Source organism: Cherax quadricarinatus, chromosome 48 (genome assembly GCF_038502225.1).
Source record: "Cherax quadricarinatus isolate ZL_2023a chromosome 48, ASM3850222v1, whole genome shotgun sequence".
NCBI classification, from domain to species: domain Eukaryota; kingdom Metazoa; phylum Arthropoda; class Malacostraca; order Decapoda; family Parastacidae; genus Cherax; species Cherax quadricarinatus.
Window position 1 is genome coordinate 20230598 of NC_091339.1, and position 22500 is coordinate 20253097.

A 22500-nucleotide genomic window follows, 5' to 3' on the forward strand; every position below is an offset into this window, starting at 1 on the left:
CAGACGAGGAAAATAAGGATGTGGGAGAGAGACCCTCCTCTGAGAAAATTTCATGTGAGAGACTCTCACACTGAAAGAATTCTCTTTTGTTTCCCTTTGGTTCCCTCGAACGACTGTTATATGGCAGCCATTGCTGGTAAGTATTGCAGCAAGACACCTAACAGGGCTCCATATAGTGTAAGCTGTCAGAGGCCCCTATAAACCACAACAAGAACTAGTAGTGTTTGATCCAGTGTAAACTGTCAGTGGCCACTATAAACCACAAGATCTGGTAATGTTTGAAACAGTGTAAACTGTCAGTGGCCACTATAAACCACAAGATCTGGTAATGTTTGAAACAGTGTAAACTGTCAACGGCCACTATAAAGCACAAGAACTAGTAGTATTCGATACAGTGTAAGCTGTCAGTGGCCCCTATAAACCACAAAAACTAATATTGTTTGAGATAGTGTAAGCTGTCAGTGGCCCCTATAAACTACAACAAGACGACACTTGGTGCATAACAAACTTTCATCATAGATGTTTCACTCTAGGAGAATCTTTATTATGACTTGAACATTCTGGCTATCCTCATTGGTTTGGATCACCAAGGTGACTTAGGTACGCCAGGGAGATATGGGTTCCAGGGAGAGCATGGGTTTCAGAACACAAAATTGTGGGACCCCACTGTGTATGTTTTCTTATCTTGACATTTGTCTCACACATTGACCCTCTTCCCTATCATTTATCCACCCCCTTACCTTTCCTGGTCGTGTATCGTCATTTGCGTGTACCGAGTCAAAGGTGTACCTTTCGTTCTTTACCTTAAATCATCTCATTGTGTTGTGAGTTATACTTATTTCTGAATCCATGCCAATACTCCGAGATGAATCTCGATCCATCTAAGTGGTTTATGTGGTGAGTAGTTCACTGCTGCCTAAATTCTTGATGTGTGTGTACTCACCTATTTGTACTCACCTATTTGTGGTTGCAGGGGTCGAGTCACAGCTCCTGGCCCCGCCTCTTCACTGATTGCTACTAGGTCCTCTCTCTCCCTGCTCCATGAGCTTTATCATACCTCGCCTTAAAACTATGTATGGTTCCCGCCTCCACTACTTCACTTTCTAGGCTATTCCACGGCTTGACTACTCTATGACTGAAGAAATACTTCCTAACATCCCTTTGATTCATCTGAGTCTTCAACTTCCAATTGTGACCTCTTGTGTCTGTGTCCCATCTCTGGAACATCCCGTCTTTGTCCACCTCGTCTATTCCGCGCAGTATTTTATATGTCGTTATCATGTCTCCCCTGACCCTCCTGGCCTCCAGTGTCGTCAGGCCGATTTCCCTCAACCTTTCTTCGTAGGACAATCCCCGTAGCTCTGGGACTAGTCTTGTTGCAAACCTTTGCACTTTCTCTAATTTCTTGACGTGCTTGACTAGGTGTGGATTCCAAACTGGTGCTGCATACTCCAGTATGGGCCTGACGTAAATGGTATACAGAGTCTTGAACGATCCTTACTGAGGTATCGGAACGCTATTCGTAGGTTTGCCAGGCGCCCGTATACTGCAGCAGTTATCTGATTGATGTGCGCCTCGGGAGATATGCTCGGTGTTATACTCACCCCCAGATCTTTTTCCTTGAGTGAGGTTTGCAGACTTTGGCCATCTAAACTATATTGTGTCTGCGGTCTTCTTTGCCCTTCCCCAATCTTCATGACTTTGCATTTGGCAGGGTTAAACTCAAGGAGCCAGTTGCTGGACCAGGCTTGTAGCCTGTCCAGGTCTCTTTGTAGTCCTGCCTGATCCTCATCCGATTTCATTCTTCTCATTAACTTCACATCGTCCGCAAACAAGGACACTTCTGAGTCTATCCCTTCCGTTATGTCATTCACATATACCAAGAACAGCACAGGTCCTAGGACTGACCCCTGTGGAACCCCGCTTGTCACAGGCGCCCACTCTGACACCTCGTCACGTACCATGACTCGTTGTTGCCTCCCTGTCAGGTATTCTCTGATCCATTGCAGTGCCTTTCCTGTTATGTGTGCCTGATCCTCTAGCTTTTGCAGTAACCTCTTGTGAGGAACTGTGTCGAAGGCCTTCTTGCAGTCCAAAAACATGCAGTCGATCCACCCCTCTCTCTCTTGTGTGTGTGTGTGTGTGAGTGTGGGGTGCCAGCCCGCGTGCGCGCGTGTGTAGGTGTACCTACGAATGTGTTTAGTGGAAGATTATGTAGATGTGCAGCATAAAGCAGCATACTATGCCACACCAATATCACGACCTATCTTTAAGGTGTGTTAACACGTGATTTATGCTACCCAAACCAGCAGTCACGCCCCTGTCTGACACACACTCTTAACTCAGTCCGCTTAACTTGCTTCACTCCGTACATCCAACACCTGTGTGTGTGTGTATGTATTATATATATATATATATATATATATATATATATATATATATATATATATATATATATATATATACGTATATATATATATATAAATATATATATAAATATATATATAAATATATATATATATATATATATATATATATATATATATATATATATATATATATATATATATACTTACTGCTAAAGCTCCTGGGCTGAGGGAAGGAGTTCAGTTGGGTTGCAGTTGGGAGCTTCTAACGGAATATGATACAGCATCTGTTTCGAATCTTATCTATTAGAGGCCTGGGTAGCTAGATCGGTAAAGCGACGGACTATCAGTCTGCAGGCCGTGGTTCGTCTACCATATATGTATATGTGCGTATATATGGTAGACGTCTATCTCAGGGTTCCCAGGTTAGTATATGACGTAGCGGAACTTCAAGGGGCAAAGGTTAAAGGAGAGGCTAGATGCCGGTGAGAGTGGGCTCTTCATCCAAGGAATAGGAGCTATCCTTTTATGAATAATAATAATAACAGTTAATAACCTTTCCCAGGACACTGAGTTCCTGACCCTCCAGGGATGGCAAGGGAGGATAAAAACACGTTTCTGTTTGCGTCTATACACCTGTGTGTACAAAAGCCCGTACACCCACCCTGTGTGTACAAAAGCGCGTACACCCACCCTATGTGTACGCAAAAGCGGGTACACTAATTTGTGTGTACGCAAAAATCTTAAACCCAATTGCGTGTATACAAGGCAGCTTCCACTAGTGTGTGTGTGTGTGTGTGTGTGTGTGTGTGTGTGTGTGTGTGTGTGTGTGTGTGTGTGTACAAGAAGCACTTACACCCACTCCTCCTCTGGAATGTCAATAAGTATGCCACTTATTTTTAGCTATATTCACAAGTGTGCCACATGGACAAGGCGCAGAGAAATCGTTGTTAAGTCTGGAGCTTTAACAAGTGTAGCCAGAGAGAGAGGCGCCCAGGTTCCAGGAGATGAGGCGGAGCCCAGTTTCCAGGAGATGAGATGGAGCCCAGCTTCCAGGAGATGAGAGAGAGCCTAGCTTCCAGGAAATGAGATAGAGCCCAGAGTCCAGAAGATGAGATGGAGCCCAGCTTCCAGGAGATGAGATGGAGCCCAGCTTCCAGGAGATGAAATGGAGCCCAGCTTCCGGGAGATGAGATGGAGCCCAGCTTCCGGGAGATGAGATGAAGCCCAGCTTCCAGTATTTGAGATGGAGCCCAGCTTCCAGGAGATGAGGAGGAACACCAAGATAATGGGAAGAAGAGATGATTCAATTCTACTAAAAGGCTCTTCATCCAAGGAACTGGAGCTCCCTCCACTTCCTTAGATCAAGCCTGATTACCTTCCATTTCCCTGCATTCCAAAAAAAAAAATAATACCGCAGCTGCAACAATTCACAACAAACCCACAATACCGCAGCTCCAACAATTAACAACAAACCCACAATGCAGCAGCTGTAACAATTCACAACAAACCCACAATACCGTAGCTCCAACAATTAACAACAAATCCACAATGCAGCAGCTGTAACAATTCACAACAAACCCACAATACCGCAGCTCCAACAATTAAGAACAAACCCACAATGCAGCAGCTGTACAATTCACAACAAACCCACAATACTGTAGCTCCAACAATTCACAACAAACCCACAATGCAGCAGCTGTAACAATTCACAACAAACCCACAATACCGCAGCTCCAACAATTAACAACAAACCCACAATGCAGCAGCTGCAACAATTCACAACAAATCCACAATGCAGCAGCTGTAACAATTCACAACAAACCCACAATACCGCAGCTGCAACAATTCACAATAAACCCACAATACCGCAGCTGCAACAATTCACAGCGCACCCACAATTCCTTAGCTGCAACAATTCACAACACACCCACAATACCGTAGCTGCAACAATTCACACCTAACAAAAAAATATCATAGCAACAACAATCACAGATAACCCACAAAGACGTAGCTCCGACAATTCACAACTAACCCACAATACCACAGCTACAACAATTCACAACGAACCCACAATACCACAGCTACAACAATTTACAGCAAATCTAAAAACTGAAGCTGAAACCTTTGCTGACGTTAAGCCACCATTAGACCCAAAAACAGCGAAGGTTAACTTGTGAACGAAAAAGAAAAGAGGAAAAGACCAAGACAAATGTCATTGAAGAAAATAGGAAAATAGTTGAAGAAAATACAGAGAAACAACAAGAATCTGGAATCAGAAACGAGGTACAAGTTTATAAACCAAACATACAAATCACTATTTTCTTCGAGGTGAAACATTTAGCTAAGGTTCAGAGGCTCAGGGGAAAACCTTTGTTGTTGTAGCTCACACCACCAGTGGTTCAGAGGAGGCTCATAGAAGAACCTCTAGTGTTGTAGAGGTTCAAATGTTCCTAGAAGGATCTCTGTGTTGTAGATCACGTCACTAGTGGTTCAGAGGAGACTCAAAGAGGAACCTCTGGTGCTGTAGAGGTTCAAAGGTTCCTAGAAGGATCTTTGGATTTGTAGATCACACCACCCATGGTTCAAAAGTTCCTAGAAGGATCTCTGGTGTTGTAAATCTTACCACCAGTGGTTCAAAGGTTCCTAGAAAGATTTCTGGTGTTGTAGATCACACCCCCAGTGATTCAAAGGTTCGCAGGAGGATTTCTGTTGTACATCACACCCCCAGTGGTTCAAAGGTTCGCAGAAGGATCTCTGGTGTTATAGATCACACCACCAGTGGTTCAAAGGTTCGCAGAAGGATCCCTGGTGTTGTACATCACACCCCCAGTGGTTCAAATCTTCGCAGAAGGATCCCTGGTGTTGTAGATCACACCACCAGTGGTTCAAAGGTTCGTAGAAGGATCCCTGGCGTTGCAGATCACACCACCAGTGGTTCAAAGGTGCGCAGAAGGATCCCTGGTGTTGCTGATCACACCATCAGTGGTTCAAAGGGCCCTAGTACATACGAAAGGTCAGAAGAACACACGGAGCCCAGAACGCGTTCTGAAGAACACACGAAGGAGAACAACGACCTTGAAAATTGGCCAGACAGGAGTGTGAAGGAGAGCCGGAGCCAGGAGACCGACAGAAGAAAAAGAAAGTTGAGAGAGGGAATAAACAAAAACTGAAATCAATTCTAAAAATAACCAAAGTGAAGTTCAACGCACCGCCCGACTCTGGTAACCTCTCAACGAGTAGAACTTGAACTGACCTTACCCAGGAGTCGTTGAACTTTACCCAGGGGTCGTTTAACCTTTCTCAAGAGTCGTTGGACCTAGCAAAGAGGTCGTTGGACCTTGCCAAGAGGTCGTTGAACCTTGCCAAGAGTTAGTCGGACCTTACATAGGGGTCGTTGAACCTTATCTATGGGCAGTTGAACCTTACCAAGAGGTTGCTTGACCTTAGGGCTGCCAGACCTCATTAAAGTGTTGTTAGACCTTATCAAAAGTCCCTGGACCTTTCCGAGGAGTCTTCCAGAGTGAGAGAGAGAGAGAGAGTCAAACTATTTCCCTCTACATAACTACTTTGGAGAGGTGTTCATCTGTGCTACGGTTCTTGAAATCTAGAATATATCCCGGGGGTCCAGATAAATAATAATAATAATAATAATAATAATAATAATAATAATAATAGTATCTAGTAATAATAATAATAATAATAATAATAATAATAATAATAATAATAATAATAATAATAATAATAATAGTATCTAGTAATAATAATAATAATAATAATAATAATAATAATAATAATAATAATAATAATAATAATAATAGTATCTAGTAATAATAATAATAATAATAATAATAATAATAATAATAATAATAATAATAATAATGTGTATGTGTGCAGCGTTGGGTAGTGACGCAAGTTTGTGCAGTCGAGCATCAGTTACATTACTGATGAAAGGAGAGGTGCAGTTACTTCCTGGTAACACCACTCCGCTCCATGCTATAGCAAGAAATCCGAAGGAATAAAAAAAAGCCTTGTGGTAGGAATGTGGTGGAGGTGGGCAGGCCTGGAGTATCCTGAGGGAGGTGCTGGGTCAGCAGCCATGCTCCTCCTGTCTGGCCGCTTCTCCATACTCCATCACTATCACCACCTCTATTCTACATCTCAGCGGTGGATGTTAACGAGTGGGGGAGGGGAGTCCTTCAAGTATCGGTCCTCGGTCCAGGTCTACCTCACACACGCGTAAAACATCCTAGTAATGGGGGTTAACATGGAAAATTTCAAAGTTTGCGGACACCACGAAATCGCAGGAGAAGTGAAGCATTCCAGACAGTTGTTATAAAACCGACAGTTGAACACATCGATTCCAGGCTGAGGGATTGATTACCTCAAACTCCTCTTCTCCTTACACCGTTCTTCTTTGTATTGGACTGATGAAGCTACTGTGTGGCGAAACGTTTCCTCAATAATGATTCCCATTTGTTGCATGTTTCATTCTCCAACATCCTAGACAGCGGCCCGTCCCAGGAGCTGCCCGTCCCAGAAAGCGGCCCGTCCCAGAGAGCGGCCCGTCTTCACACTACCGTGAGAAACTTACTGTTTTTAACCTCGAGCATTTCCAAGAGATCCTTCTGTCAGACATATCGCACTCTGCTTTCATAATTTGCTTATTTGTAGTTTTATGTGTGCTCACCTATTTGTATGAAATTTGTATGAAAACATTGTATTCTGACCAGAAAGATATTTGAGGGCAACAGGCACATGACCAGATATTGCAATATTAAAGAGGCACCGTGGAATAGCTGTTAGCCATGAACTTAAGTGTAGATTACAGAGGAAACAGAGCCAGCAGTGGCGAGGCAAGGATATTGTCAGTTCATTAACAGAGAAGTAGTTCTGAGGTGGTCAGTCCCTCTGCCTAGAGACGTGTTCAGTTCCATAGTGCTGAACAATGTGAAGCTAAAACTTGTTGTAATATTCGTCAGGACAGAGAGAGTCCTGACACGGGTCTTAATGTTTAGACGACCCGTTTTTATGATTTGCATGATGACAGAACCTTTTATACTACCAGAGGTGAGGCGCGGAAAATCTAAATGACAACACAAAAGGCGGAGCCCCACTAGTAGTGGTAAGGATGTAGGAAGTTAAGAACAGTGCAACAAGCCTACTAGCACATGTCTAGCATGGCCAAGTAGATAAATGAGACATTTGCGCAACACTTAGGTATGATAAATTAGAAACCCGTGCAACACATGGCTATCTTTATAGTGGAAAAGTTTCGCCATACCGTGCCTTCATCAGTCCATTACAAAGAAGAATGGTGAAGATAAGGAGGAGTTTGGGGTAATCAGTCCCTTAGCCTGGAGTCGATATAATCAGTAATAATAATAATAAGAACAACAACAACAACAACAACAACAATAATAATAATAATAATAATAATAATAATAATAATAATAATAATAATAATAATAATAATAGTAATAATAATAATGATGATAATAATAATAATAATAATAATAATAATAATAATAATAATAATAATAATAATAATAATAATCTTTATTTTAGAAGTACATGTACAAGGTATACAAGCCTAGCTAACATCAATGACATACTACTTTATAGAAAGTTCCTTGTTACACAGAGGATTCCGGGCAAATTAGGTCAATTCTCACCCCAGTATGCGACCCACACCAATCGGCTAACACCTAGGTACCTATTTTACTGATTGATAGGTGAGAAGGGACAGCAGGTGTCTTAAGGAAACACGTCCTGTTTCCACCCGTACCGGGGATCGAATCACGGACTTCAGTGTGTGAGCCGAGTGCGCTAGCAATCGAACGAGACACAATCTCGATAAGAATACAGAAAATGCGCAAAGGCGGCAAGCGAAGAATTCCTGGTATTAAGATCCCAAAATACTGTTGTGTCTGAACCATTTATCTACATCACTTATGTATCTTTACTGAGGAAACGTTTCGCCAGTCATTGACTGGCGAAAAGTTTCCCAAGTGTTGCACAAGTGTCTCCTTCATCAGTTTCTCGGTTTTTCTAAACCATTAATAAAATATTATGCCGGTAGGCACAAGGTGACCTTGTATGATCCAGTAACATATTGTACTAAACAGATTCAACATATATTATCATATTACTGGTATACAACACCGACAAGTACATAAAAAAGACACGCATGCAACAACTTGGTATCTCTATTTCCGAAACGTTTCGCCTGCACAGCAGGCTTTTCCAGCCAAAGACAGAAGTGACTAAAATACTGGAGACAGTTGAAGAAGAGACCGAGGCTCTCTGAAGTGAAGTGTGGTACATTAACAAGAAACTGTATGAAACACAAACTGTATGAAACTGTGGCACGAGGTGCAACACAGATGTGTGTAAGGGCTTTCACCAGAGAATTACAGAACCCTTGAGGTATCTTACCCCTGAAGTTGTCAGTATTGTAACAATTAAATCCTTTAATGACAGGCTGCAAAAAAAGAAAACCTTACAAATGCTGAATAGGATTTAACTAGATGCTTGCTCTCTCTCTCTAACAAATACACTCATTCCTTACTATGAGAGGGACCACAATTGAACAAATAACAGGTCATTACCCAGATCTTATTACACGCCTCCAGTATTAGAGTTCAGTAAGGTGAAATAATGGGCCGCCTCATAATTATCACCTTTATTACAGGTAAGTCTGGTCAGGGGCCCAGTGGTAATAAATCACCACCATAACCCCCGTCCCTCCCTATCCACCACGACCACCACTGCCTTACCTACGCTGTAAGGTAAAGAGAGGTGGGTAATGGTGTATTATACCCAGCATTCCTGGAGGCTTTCGTGTATGTGTCTATCTCTCTCTCTCTCTCTCTCTCTCTCTCTCTCTCTCTCTCTCTCTCTCTCAATAGGGTTAAGTTAAAGGGCTCTCATCTCTATGGAACAACAAAAATACTGGATAGGCTTTAAATCCTCCCTTGGTAGCAGCCTCAGCTCACACAGTGAGGGACTGAGACTCGATCCTCGTACCAGTGAAAGCGTTGGACATGTTTCCTTACACCTGCTTCCCCAGTTCACCTAGCAGTAAGAAGGTACCTGGGTGTTAGTCGACTGATGTGAGAGCCGCATCCTGGGAAAGAGGATTAAATAACTCCAGTGGAAATAAGCCAGTCTGATGACATGGCTTTAGTGTTTTATCCTGTTTAGTAAACTGAGCATTTTTTCCAACCACCCTAATATGCACTAAATTCATTATTTGTCATGATGTTTTTGCATACATTCATATACCCATTCATATGACCATACATTCATACGCTCACGGGGAATACAGTGAGTCTAGCCAAGGTCAATTAACTATAAAATGTTATATATTATGCTCTGGTGGACCTATTCTATTATGGTTGCTGCAGCCACCCCGTTTTACCTGTTGTGTAAAGTAAGCCGTTTTCTGTAAACAGAGCAATCCTGCAGGCCTACCAACCTCATAATATCAGACATTTATGTACATTTCAAGATATTTACTGAGGTTCCCAATAAATAAATATATATATATATATATATATATATATATATATATATATATATATATATATATATATATATATATATATATATATATATATATATATATATATATGTCGTGCCGAATAGGCAGAACTTGCGATCTTGGCTTAAATAGCAACGCTCATCTTGCCATATAGGACAAGTGAAAATTTGTGTATGCAATAATGTCGCCAAAATCATTCTGAACCTAACGAAAAAAATATATTTCACTGTGTTTGTTTAGTATTAAATTATTGTAAACAAATCTAAAATATTTTTAGTTGGGTTAGGCTAAAATAAATTGTTCTTGTTATAATAAGGTTAGGTAAGTTTTCTAAGATTCTTTTGGAGCAAAATTAAATTTTTTTACATTAACATTAATGAAAAAAATATATCTTTAATCGCATAAGAGAAAATTTTAGAAAGGACTTAATTTTAAATGAGTTCTTGCTAATTGACCAGTTTTACATATTCGGCACGACATATATATATATATATATATATATATATATATATATATATATATATATATTTGTGTGTGTGTGTGTGTGTGTGTGTGTGTGTGTGTGTGTGTGTGTGTGTGTGTGTGTGTGTGTGTGTGTGTGTGTGTGTGTTAAATTATATAGAAATCCCTGCATTGAGGGGCGGAGAGGAATTGACAAGTGACTGATGACAAGGGATGTGTGGCTAGGACTGGAGGATAGAGATAGCAACGGATTGATGGTGGGTTAATGATAGAGGAGAGTGGAGAGGCACGCTGGAACACCCCAGGATAATTGTTGGGTCATAAGAGGTAATGTTTAACCACAACCCCTACCTTCATGGTGTGTGTGTGTGTGTGTGTGTGTGTGTGTGTGTGTGTGTGTGTGTGTGTGTGTGTGGTATTATACATTATATCGATCATTATTATTATTATTATTATTATTATTATTATATTCAAGGGGGAAGCGCTAAACCCGGAGGATTATACAGCAAATTATATCGATCAAGACTCTATTATATCTAGTCTAGAAACTATGGTGTTTGCCTTGGCTATTTAGTCGTCTATTACCTTCCTCACACTCACCCTAAGAAAAAAATATATAGTAAATATCCTTGTGGCTCATCTGTCTTTAACTTCTATCCCTGTCCCTGGCTCTCTCCTCACCCAACTGTTATCCCTGTCCCTGGCTCTCTCCTCACCCAACTGTTATCCCTGTCCCTGGCTCTCTCCTCACCCAACTGTTATCCCTGTCCCTGGCTCTCTCCTCACCCAACTGTTATCCCTATCCCTGGCTCTCTCCTCACCCAACTGTTATCCCTGTCCCTGGCTCTCTCCTCACCCAACTGTTATCCCTGTCCCTGGCTCTCTCCTCACCCAACTGTTATCCCTGTCCCTGGCTCTCTCCTCACCCAACTGTTATCCCTGTCCCTGGCTCTCTCCTCACCCAACTTCTATCCCTGTCCCTGGCTCTCTCCTCACCCAACTGTTATCCCTGTCCCTGGCTCTCTCCTCACCCAACTGTTATCCCTGTCCCTGGCTCTCTCCTCACCCAACTGTTATCCCTGTCCCTGGCTCTCTCCTCACCCAACTTCTATCCCTGTCCCTGGCTCTCTCCTCACCCAACTGTTATCCCTGTCCCTGGCTCTCTTCTCACCCAACTGTTATCCCTGTCCCTGGCTCTCTCCTCACCCAACTGTTATCCCTGTCCCTGGCTCTCTCCTCACCCAACTGTTATCCCTGTCCCTGGCTCTCTCCTCACCCAACTGTTATCCCTGTCCCTGCTCTCTCCTCACCCAACTGTTATCCCTGTCCCTGGCTCTCTCCTCACCCAACTGTTATCCCTGTCCCTGGCTCTCTCCTCACCCAACTGTTATCCCTGTCCCTGGCTCTCTCCTCACCCAACTGTTATCCCTGTCCCTGGCTCTCTCCTCACCCAACTGTTATCCCTGTCCCTGGCTCTCTCCTCACCCAACTGTTATCCCTGTCCCTGGCTCTCTCCTCACCCAACTGTTATCCCTGTCCCTGGCTCTCTCCTCACCCAACTCATACATCCAGTCCCAGCTGTTATCCCTGTCCCTGGGTCTCTCCTCACCCAACTCATACATCCAGTCCCAGCTGTTATCCCTGTCCCTGGGTCTCTCCTCACCCAACTCATACATCCAGTCCCAGCTGTTATCCCTGTCCCTGGGTGTCTCCTCACCCAACTCATACATCCAGTCCCAGCTGTTATCCCTGTCCCTGGGTCTCTCCTCACCCAACTCATACATCCAGTCCCAGCTGTTATCCCTGTCCCTGGCTCTCTCCTCACCCAACTCATACATCCAGTCCCAGCTGTTATCCCTGTCCCTGGCTCTCTCCTCACCCAACTCATACATCCAGTCCCAGCTGTTATCCCTGTCCCTGGCTCTCTCTCCTCTCTCATCTCAAACATCCTGACCAGCTGTTATCCATGTCTCCTGGCTCTCTCCTCACCCAACTCATACATCCAGTCCCAGCTGTTATCCCTGTCCCTGGCTCTCTCTCCTCTCAAACATCCTGACCAGCTGTTATCCATGTCTCCTGGCTCTCTCCTCACCCAACTCATACATCCAGTCCCAGCTGTTATCCCTGTCCCTGGCTCTCTCCTCACCCAACTCATACATCCAGTCCCAGCTGTTATCCCTGTCCCTGGCTCTCTCTCCTCTCTCATCTCAAACATCCTGACCAGCTGTCATCCAAATCTCTTAGCTCTCTCTTCCCACTCATCTCAAACATTCTGTCCCTATCCACTCTATCTTGTCCCCTGTGCAATTTTTACGTCATTATCGATTAGTAAGACTTATACGGAACACCTGGATGTCTTTACTGAGAGACATCCTGCAGGGGTCAAGCAATCTAATACAGAGGTATGAGAACAGAGACATTTGTGAGTATACTGAAGAAGGGGAAGTAGAGCGATGAAGCAGGAGTAGATGTGGTCACATATGGGCGGGGCCCACTGCTGGAAGAAGGTCAGGCCCACCCTATGGGCCTGACCTACTTCTTGATCAATAAAGATACCCAGGTGTTTCAAATGTACCTTACCGAGGTTACAAATGGTGACTAACACAGACAAGTATGTGCGGGAGAGACATATACGTAACCACAACTTTTACCTAGACGACGTTTCGACCATCACGTGTAAAACACCTTTTCAGTAAATGTCCCAGTTACTACATGTCGTTCTCATAAGTGTCTGAGTTATTAACTTGATGATATTATATAATTTTGATGCAAAGTTATACCAGGGTGGTTACACTTACTCTCAGTCAAGGGGCACGTCAGTTCCTCTGTATTCTAATATATTATTTTCCCCCTATAATCTACCTTGTCCATAATTACCAAAGCATTTGTTTTGTCTGTTTTCGTAAGGTTAAGTCCAGGATCTTTCCTTAATTCATGGTATAACTTAACAAATCTTTGAGGACAATTGTGTTGCAGAGCTCAGACCTCTCCAACACAACTCTCCTCAAAGATTTAAGTTATACCATGAATTAAGGAAAGATCCTAGACTTCACCTTAGGAAAGCAGACAAAGCAAATGCGATAGTAATTATGGACTAGATAGATTATAGGGGAAAAGTAAACATGATATCAGGAGACAGGGAAACTCAAGCGCCTCTTAAACTCTTAAGGCACAACTCTGGTTGCAAAGCTTTCAGTCTTCTCGTGTTATTTTATATGCTTCATCAGGTGCGGGCTCCAGGCTGGTGCTGAATACTACGAGAGGGACCTAGCATAAGTAGTGCATAATGATCTAAATGATTCTTCATTAAGGTTCCCGAAAGCAGTATTTTGGATTAGTTTGTTTAAAATATGCTGCTGAAGTCATACGGTTGATATCAGATTTTAGAAAGAGTAGGTAACATAGTTGTGGGTGAGTGGAACAAACATCTGTGTAGTATACTGAACACTGTACACTGGTTAAAGAATTACATAAGTGGGAGTGAGTTGACTTGCCCGGCACAGGCAAGTAGGATATGAACGGTATACAATACCGACAAGATAAAGAACTTCTGTATCCACGTCTACAAGTAAAGATACCCAGATGTTGCACATGCGTCTAATTCTTCACAGGTAGACCTGCTGCGGTGCTCCTCCTTTCTTGTGTTGCTTATTTAGACTCGTGATGCCTACCATTCAATAGTTCTCCTTGTGTGTTGTTTGTAGTGTCACATATCACAGTTTGTACTTTATGACCGGTCTTCTCACCCCTAGTCTCATTACTTATCAACTGTGTATTCTAGTAACTACATTCACAGTCTGTTCAATTATTTATTATAATATTCACGTGGAACCTCTAAACCCATAAGGGTCATACACAATGCAGCCTGTTTAAGTCACCTTGGAACCTTTCCTCTGTCCTCTGCCATAATTATTGTCCTCATTAGTTTCACATCATCTACAAACAATGATACATGGGATTTAATTTCCTCCGGTCGGTCATTTATGTATATGAGAAACAACGGGGGTCCAGTTGATGATTCTTGTTGTGTACTCTGCCGCCAGTGGCAGAGTACACACTACCATAACCTCTACCATAGCCTTCCATTAGTCACCAGTGTCCACTCTCATACCCCCCTCCTACCATAACCTCTACCATAGCCTTCCATTAGTCACCAGTGCCCACTCTCATACCTCCCTCCTACCATAACCTCCTACGCCCAGTCTGGTTGATCAGGCCCTGATCCACTGGGAAGCCTGGTCGTGGACCGCGCCGCGGGGGCGTTGTTCCCCAGAATACCCTCCAGGTTAGTGTCTGACACTCCTGCTGTATAGCTGTTAGTGTCTGACACTCCTGCTGTATAGCTGTTAGTGTCTGACACTCCTGCTGTATAGCTGTTAGTGTCTGACACTCCTGCTGTATAGCTGTTAGTGTCTGACACTCCTGCTGTATAGCTGTTAGTGTCTGACACTCCTGCTGTATAGCTGTTAGTGTCTGACACTCCTGCTGTATAGCTGTTAGTTTCTGACACTCCTGCTGTATAGCTGTTAGTTTCTGACACTCCTGCTGTATAGCTGTTAGTGTCTGACACTCCTGCTGTATAGCTGTTAGTTTCTGACACTCCTGCTGTATAGCTGTTAGTTTCTGACACTCCTGCTGTATAGCTGTTAGTGTCTGACACTCCTGCTGTATAGCTGTTAGTTTCTGACACTCCTGCTGTATAGCTGTTAGTTTCTGACACTCCTGCTGTATAGCTGTTAGTTTCTGACACTCCTGCTGTATAGCTATTAGTTTCTGACACTCCTGCTGTATAGCTGTTAGTGTCTGACACTCTGAGAGAACGTTAAATAGTATTTGTCATCTATGAACCCATGATGTTACATTTATTTCTCAACCCATGACGGTTATGTCTCAACCCAATACGGTTCTGGCTCAACCCATGATGGTTGTGTCTGAATCCATGATGGCTGAACGGCCCACCAGGATTCAGCAGGTTGTGATTGAAGCTTTGTGAGAGAGGTGCAGGAAAGCCCACAAGGCTAGGGTGAACAGATGCCGTCCAGATGTGGGCCACCATGTACACTCTACTGGGGACTGATACCTTAATGAGACACCACCCTCCCCTCCAGAACACCCCGTGCACACACTTCCCTCTGACGGGGCAAGTGAAGCCTGAAGTAGCTGACATATGACACTACCTGAAACCTCTCTAGCCTTCTGTCTCAACTAGCGGAGAGTGTGTGTGTGTGTGTGTGTGTGTGTGTGTGTGTGTGTGTGTGTGTGTGTGTGTGTGTGTGTGCGTGCGTGCGTGGGTGCGTGCGTGCGTGTGTGTGTGTGTGTGTGTGTGTGTGTGTGCGTGCGTGCGTGCGTGCGTGCGTGCGTGCGTGCGTGTGTGTGTGTGTGTGTGTGTGTGTGTGTGTGTGTGTGAGAGAGAATTATTATTACATTGATGAGGAGCGCTAAACCAGTTGGAGTCACATAGCTCCTGGCGAAATAGAAGGCAATGAGGTCCGATCCAAGGAAGGGGAGATAAGATCAAATTCCATGGATCAAGAGCTCTTTACATTGTGTCAAGGTAAAGAGCTCTTGATCCTCTTTAGGGGTGAGAGAGTTTATATATATATATATAATACAATCGCAGAAAGGCGATCTTAACAAATGCAGAAAAAACCACATGGGGATGGTAATCTTTAGCGATGGATCTCTCACACGTGCGTCGTCAGGAGCTATGCAATATTGCAAGACAGCAACAGACAGGACGGGAAATTCTCTGAGGCAAGACAGAAGGAATCAGAGGCGGCCCATCACGATGAACTGAACACATCAAATCCAGGCTGAGGGACTAATTACCTAAAATTTCTTCTCATTTTCCACCTTTTTCTGTAGTGGACTGAAGAAGACACTTGCTGGCGAAACGTTTCCAGAATAAACCAAGATAGGACTCGCAGCAATGGGCTCAAGTAAGAAAAATTTAGATTTAGAAAGGATATAAGAAAGCACTGGTGTGGTAATAGAGTTGTGGATGAGTGGAACAAACCATGTGTAACTTTAATAATAGGTTAAACAAGTGCATAAATGGGTGTGGGTTGGTGAGCTGAACTTGCCTAGCATGAGCCAGTAGGCTTCCTGCGGTGCTCTTCCTTATGTTCGTATGAGTGAGAACTATTGGTTAAGCATTAGATAAACCCAGGAATACATATCTCTGGGGGTGCATATACACTGAGACATATACACTTCTCCATATATATACACTGAGATATATATCTCTCAGTGTATATACACTGACATACACATTTTCCGTGCATATACACATCTGTCCATGTATATACACTGACATATATATATCTCTCCGTGTATATACACTGAGATATACACATTTCTTCATATATATATATATATATATATATATATATATATATATATATATATATATATATATATATATATATATACCGAAAGATACAAATTTCTATATACAGAGGCACACACATCTCGGTGTATATGCAGGGAGACACCTCTCTATGTGTATATAACCTTGACACTCAATGTACTCACCTATCGTACACAGCCATAAGTAGTAAGAGGATATCTGCCAGTCAATTAACATTTCGCACATGCCTGACGTTTCTAGCCTGAGATCTCTACTAGCACGTCTCGTCATTCAAACTGGTTTGGTTTTATCGCTGCTTCTCTTTGTCCCTCTTCCTTAGCTGTCACCTTCAGTATTCCTCTCTCTCTCTCTCTCTCTCTCTCTCTCTCTCTCATGCCATGTACGCTGTTTGTATCTGACAGCTGAAGCAAGTTACCTTTCCTGATATCTCGATCTGGCTTAAAATAATTTATTGATGTGAAGCTAGCAACAGAAATAATAGCGCGCGCGCGTGTGTGTGTGTGTGTGTGTGTGTGTGTGTGTGTGTGTGTGTGTGTGTGTGTGTGTGTGTGTGTGTGTGTGTGTGTGTGTGTGTGTGTGTGTGTGTGTGTGTGTACTCACCTAGTTGAGGTTGCAGGGGTCGAGTCCTAGCTCCTGGCCCTGCCTATTCACTGGACGCTACTAGGTCACTCTCCCTGAACCGTGAGCTTTATCATACCTCTGCTTAAAGTACTATGTATGGATCCTGCCTCCACTACATCGCTTCCCAAACTATTCCACTTCCTGACTACTCTGTGGCTGAAGAAATACTTCCTAACATCCCTATGATTTATCTGTATCTTCAACTTCCAACTGTGTCCCCTTGTTGTTGTGTCCCATCTTTGGAACATCCTGTCTTTGTCCACCTTGTCAATTCCTCTCAGTATTTTGTATGTCGTTATCATGTCCCCCCTATCTCTCCTGTCCTCCAGTGTCGTCAGGTTGATTTCCCTTAACCTCTCCTCGTAGGACATACCTCTTAGCTCTGGGACTAGTCTTGTTGCAAACTTTTGCACTTTCTCTAGTTTCTTTACGTGCTTGGCTAGGTGTGGGTTCCAAACTGGGCCTAACGTACACGGTGTACAGGGTCCTGAAGGATTCCTTATTGAGATGTCGGAATGCTGTTCTGAGGTTTGCTAGGCGCCCATATGTTGCAGCAGTTATTTGGTTGATGTGCGCTTCAGATGTGCCTGGTGTTATACTCACCCCAAGATCTTTTTCTTTGAGTGAGGTTTGTAGTCTCTGGCCCCCTAGACTGTATTTCGTCTGTGGTCTTCTTTGCCCTTCCCCAATCTTCATGACTTTGAACTTGGTGGGGTTGAACTCCAGGAGCCAATTGCTGGACCAGGTCTGCAGCCTGTCCAGATCCCTTTGTAGTTCTGTCTGGTCTTCGATCGAATGAATTCTTCTAATCAACTTCACGTCATCTGAAAACAGGGACACTTCGGAGTCTATTCCTTCCGGCATGTCGTTCACAAATACCAGAAACAGCACTGGTCCTAGGACTGACCCCTGTGGGACCCCGCTGGTCACAGGTGCCCACTCTCGAACACCTCGCCACGTACCATGACTCGCTGCTGTCTTCCTGACAGGTATTCCCTGATCCATTGTAGTGCCTTCCCTGTTATCCCTGCTTGGTCCTCCAGTTTTTGCACTAATCTCTTGTGTGGAACTGTGTCAAACGCCTTCTTGTAGTCCAAGAAATGTGTGTGTGTGTGTGTGTGTGTGTGTGTGTGTGTGTGTGTGTGTGTGTGTGTGTGTGTGTGTGTGTGTGTGTGTGTGTGTGTGTGTGTGTGTGTGTGTGTGTGTGCGTCCGTAAGTACGTACGTACATGGACCAAGGTAACACAGTACCATTAACTCAGGATATTGTATCTTTAAGGTCATTTAAGCCAGAATTTTGCATAAAAAAACTACACACGTCTGTATATATCTTTGTACACACGTTTGTAAGTGCCCATGTACGTACGTCTGTGCGTGCCTGTGTATGCACGTCTGTACGTGTCTTTGTACAAACATCTTTGCTTTTGAACACATGTCTATACGTGTCTGTGCAAAAGTCTGAACTAGTCTGTACACGTACACGTATGTACGTATCTGTGCACATATACAAGTATTTGTACACGCATGTACGTGTGTGAACAGCACTGTTCCTTTCTCTCCAGAGGGCCATGAATCGACCCCTGCAAACACAACTGGGTGAGTACAGCTACGTTCACAACCCCACCACAGGGGCCAGGAGCTATGGATCGACCTCTGCACACACAACTTGGTATACCTATACCTGGAGAGGGTTTCGGGGATCAGCGCCCCCCCCCCCCGGCCAGGTCTGTGACCAGGCCTCAACAAGGTTCACAACCCCATTACAATCTCCCGCACTGGGCCAGGAGCTGTGACTCGACTCCTGCATACACAACGAGGATCAGCAGGCAGCCACATAGCGATGCCCACCAGACCACAGAGTCATTCACCCACACGGGCGTACGCACACCCACCTCACATATACGCTCCGTAAATACCAACATAAAGTGCGTAGACACACACATCCTCGCCCCTCACCCCTGATACACACCAGACATGGATACGTGAATATGGATGCATCTTACCTGTGTTATAAGCGTAATCCATATAGCCAGGCGTATAAAACATCCAAGTACGCAGAGGCAATGAGGGAAATCCAGATACCCAGGCGGGAGAGGGGAGGATGCCGGGGGAAAGGAGGGTTGAGGGCAGGACAAGCCTTGGATCAAGAACAGGTGCTCTCACCCCTGGTGGTAAGATCACTACTAGTACATACGTCAAAATCACCCTGCCCTCTGCGGCCACCTCACTACACATACACTAACATCCTCTACAACACTTCTATTTTTTCCTAAGTTACTCACAGCTTGTGTAAGTTCACTGACGCGCTCACCACCAGGCTCACTGAGTGTGGTGGAGGCTGACCTCACACACACTGGCTTGTGGCTTATTATAAGAGAGATAGAGTGAAAGAGTGAGAAGTGGTCAGTGAGGACTGACAAGAGCAACACACTGACGTCCGTACACCTTCCCTGCTCGACCCAAACTGAGCTTCGCGCCCCACTGCCACTCACCCTTCTACGGTACACTACCAAAACAAAATATATATATATATATATATATATATATATATATATATATATATATATATATATATATATATATATATATATATATATATATATATATATAAATTATATATTATATATATATATATATATATATATATATGCAATAAGATCACAGTAAACAGGTGATTTCAGAATATGCAAAACAACCACTCTGAAAGAATAGAGAAATTCCAAGCGCTTTCGTGACTACTCACATTATCAAGGAACTATGTTCCTTGATAATGTGAGTAGTCACGAAAGCGCTTGGAATTTCTCTATTCTTTCAGAGTGGTTGTTTTGCATATATATATATATATATATATATATATATATATATATATATATATATATATATATATATATATATATATATATATATATATATATATATATATATATATATATATATATATATATATATATATATATATATTATATATATATATATATATATATATATATATATATATATATTTTTTTTTCAACAAGTTGGTCTTCTCCCACCGAGGCAGGGTGACCCAAAAAAGAAAGAAAATCCCCAAAAAGAAAATACTTTCATCATCATTCAACACTTTCACCACACTCACACATTATCACTGCTTTTGCAGAGGTGCTCAGAATACAACAGTTTAGAAGCATATACGTATAAAGATACACAACATATCCCTCCAAACTGCCAATATCCCAAACCCCTCCTTTAAAGTGCAGGCATTGTACTTCCCATTTCCAGGACTCAAGTCCGACTATATGAATATATATATATATATATATATATATATATATATATATATATATATATATATATATATATATATATATATATATATATATATATATATATATATATATATATATATATATATATATATATATATATATGCACTTCTGTCCTTTTACATAAAAATATTGTCGGTAATTCTACCAACATTAATACACAGCTACAGTTCACTTATCTGTTACAAGCAAATTTATAAAATTTTCTTAATACATATATCTGGTGTGTTCATGAGAGGGACGTGAAGATCAACTTTGGGATATGCATGTGAAGAAAAAACACCAAAACAGGGATGAGAACCAAAAAAAAAAAAAAAGAGGAAAATAAAGAACAAGAAAGCAAAAAGAAAGACAATACAGACACCAAAAGGAACAAGAAAGCTTAGAAAACTAGAAGAACAAATAAATGAAAAAGGAGCAGAATCCAAAGAAAAATACAGGAAAAGGAAGACAACCCGAGAAAAACAAGAAAATGAAAAGGAAGAGAATCCAAAGAAAATAAACAGGAATAGGAAGAGAATCCAGTAAGAAAAACTAAACAGGAAAAAAGCAAAGGAAGAAAGACAAGGAACTGGAAAAGGCAAAATATTTGGTGAGAATGGTGGGCTGACATACCAAAAGGGTGTAGTGAGGATAGGCATCAGTGTCCTCAGGCTCAGTGACCGTACCCTTCCCTCCCTTCCTCCCTCCCTATTTCTCTCAATCTCCCTCCCTCTCACCCTCCCCCTCCATTCCCCCTTCTCCCTCTCTCACTATCCATCCCTCACTTTGAATCTGGCTTCCAGACTCAGTGTTTTTTTTCATTTGCTGATGTCTAATATTTTAGCTAGTGTTGTATTTTCCTCTAGTCTGTGTAGCGAGTGTTGTATTTTCCTCTAGTCTGTGTAGCTAATGTTGTATTTTCCTCTAGTCTGTGTAGCGAGGGTTGTATTTTCCTCTAGTCTGTGTAGCTAATGTTGTATTTTCCTCTAGTCTGTGTAGCTAGTGTTGTATTTTCCTCTAGTCTGTATAGTTAGTGTTGCATTTTCCTCTAGTCTGTGTAGCTAGTGTTGTATTTTCCTCTAGTCTGTGTAGCGAGTGTTTTATTTCCCTCTAGACTGTGTAGCGAGTGTTGTATTTTCCTCTAGTCTGTGTAGTTAATGGTGTAGTCTTCCTGCGCCTGTATCTTCCCCATTATCTTTAGAGCCGTGGTCTGAGCTTGGGAGGCGGGGGCGGTGAGCCCCGGAAGCGGCTACAGGTAACCTACGGGTAAAAATGAGTACACATCATGAAGTAGATAAGCAGGTCACATGTGTATACTAGGAACGTTGTGGGACTCAAGACTGGTCCTTGGAGAACCCCAGGAACATTGTGGGACCTAAGACTGGTCACCGGAGGACCCTAGAAACGTTATGGGAGCCACGACTGGTCGTTGGGGGACCCCAGGAACGTTTTGGGACCCAAGCAACGTTGTGGGACCCAAGCCTGGTCCTTGGAAGACTCTAGAAACATTGTGGGATCCAAGACTGGTGGTTGGGGGACACCAGGAACGTTGTGGGACCGAAGATTGATCCTTGGGGGACCCCCTGTCGTTATTTATAACCTCTCAGTGTGAATATAATATTATTATTGTGTTCGAGCCACAGATCAAAGCACTAATGAGTCAGTGAAAACAAATGAAGCGTCCCTTGTATGAAGCGAGTACATTTGTTGCATTCTTCTTGACAAGTTGCTACACACCAACACACTTCTACCGCTCGACCCCGCGTCCACACCCGACTTTGAGGTCACACAAAACTTCGACAACACACCCGACTCGAAACAGACGTAGAAGAACACATACAGTATACATGGC

The 22500-nt window shown here is 42.9% G+C and overlaps 1 protein-coding gene across 2 annotated transcripts in view; it reads right to left on the reverse strand.

Moving 5' to 3' along the window:
- Positions 1–22500, reverse strand: part of LOC128696052 (uncharacterized) — a 310424-nt gene that overhangs the window by 135801 nt on the left and 152123 nt on the right. Inside the window, exon 1 of one of the 2 annotated variants that reach the window (XM_053787056.2) lies at positions 19368–19813. The exons of the other annotated variant lie outside the window; for it this stretch is intronic. The gene's annotated coding sequence lies outside the window, so the exon portion shown is untranslated. Of the gene's footprint in view, positions 1–19367; positions 19814–22500 lie in introns of those variants that run through there. 2 annotated transcript variants of the gene reach the window in all.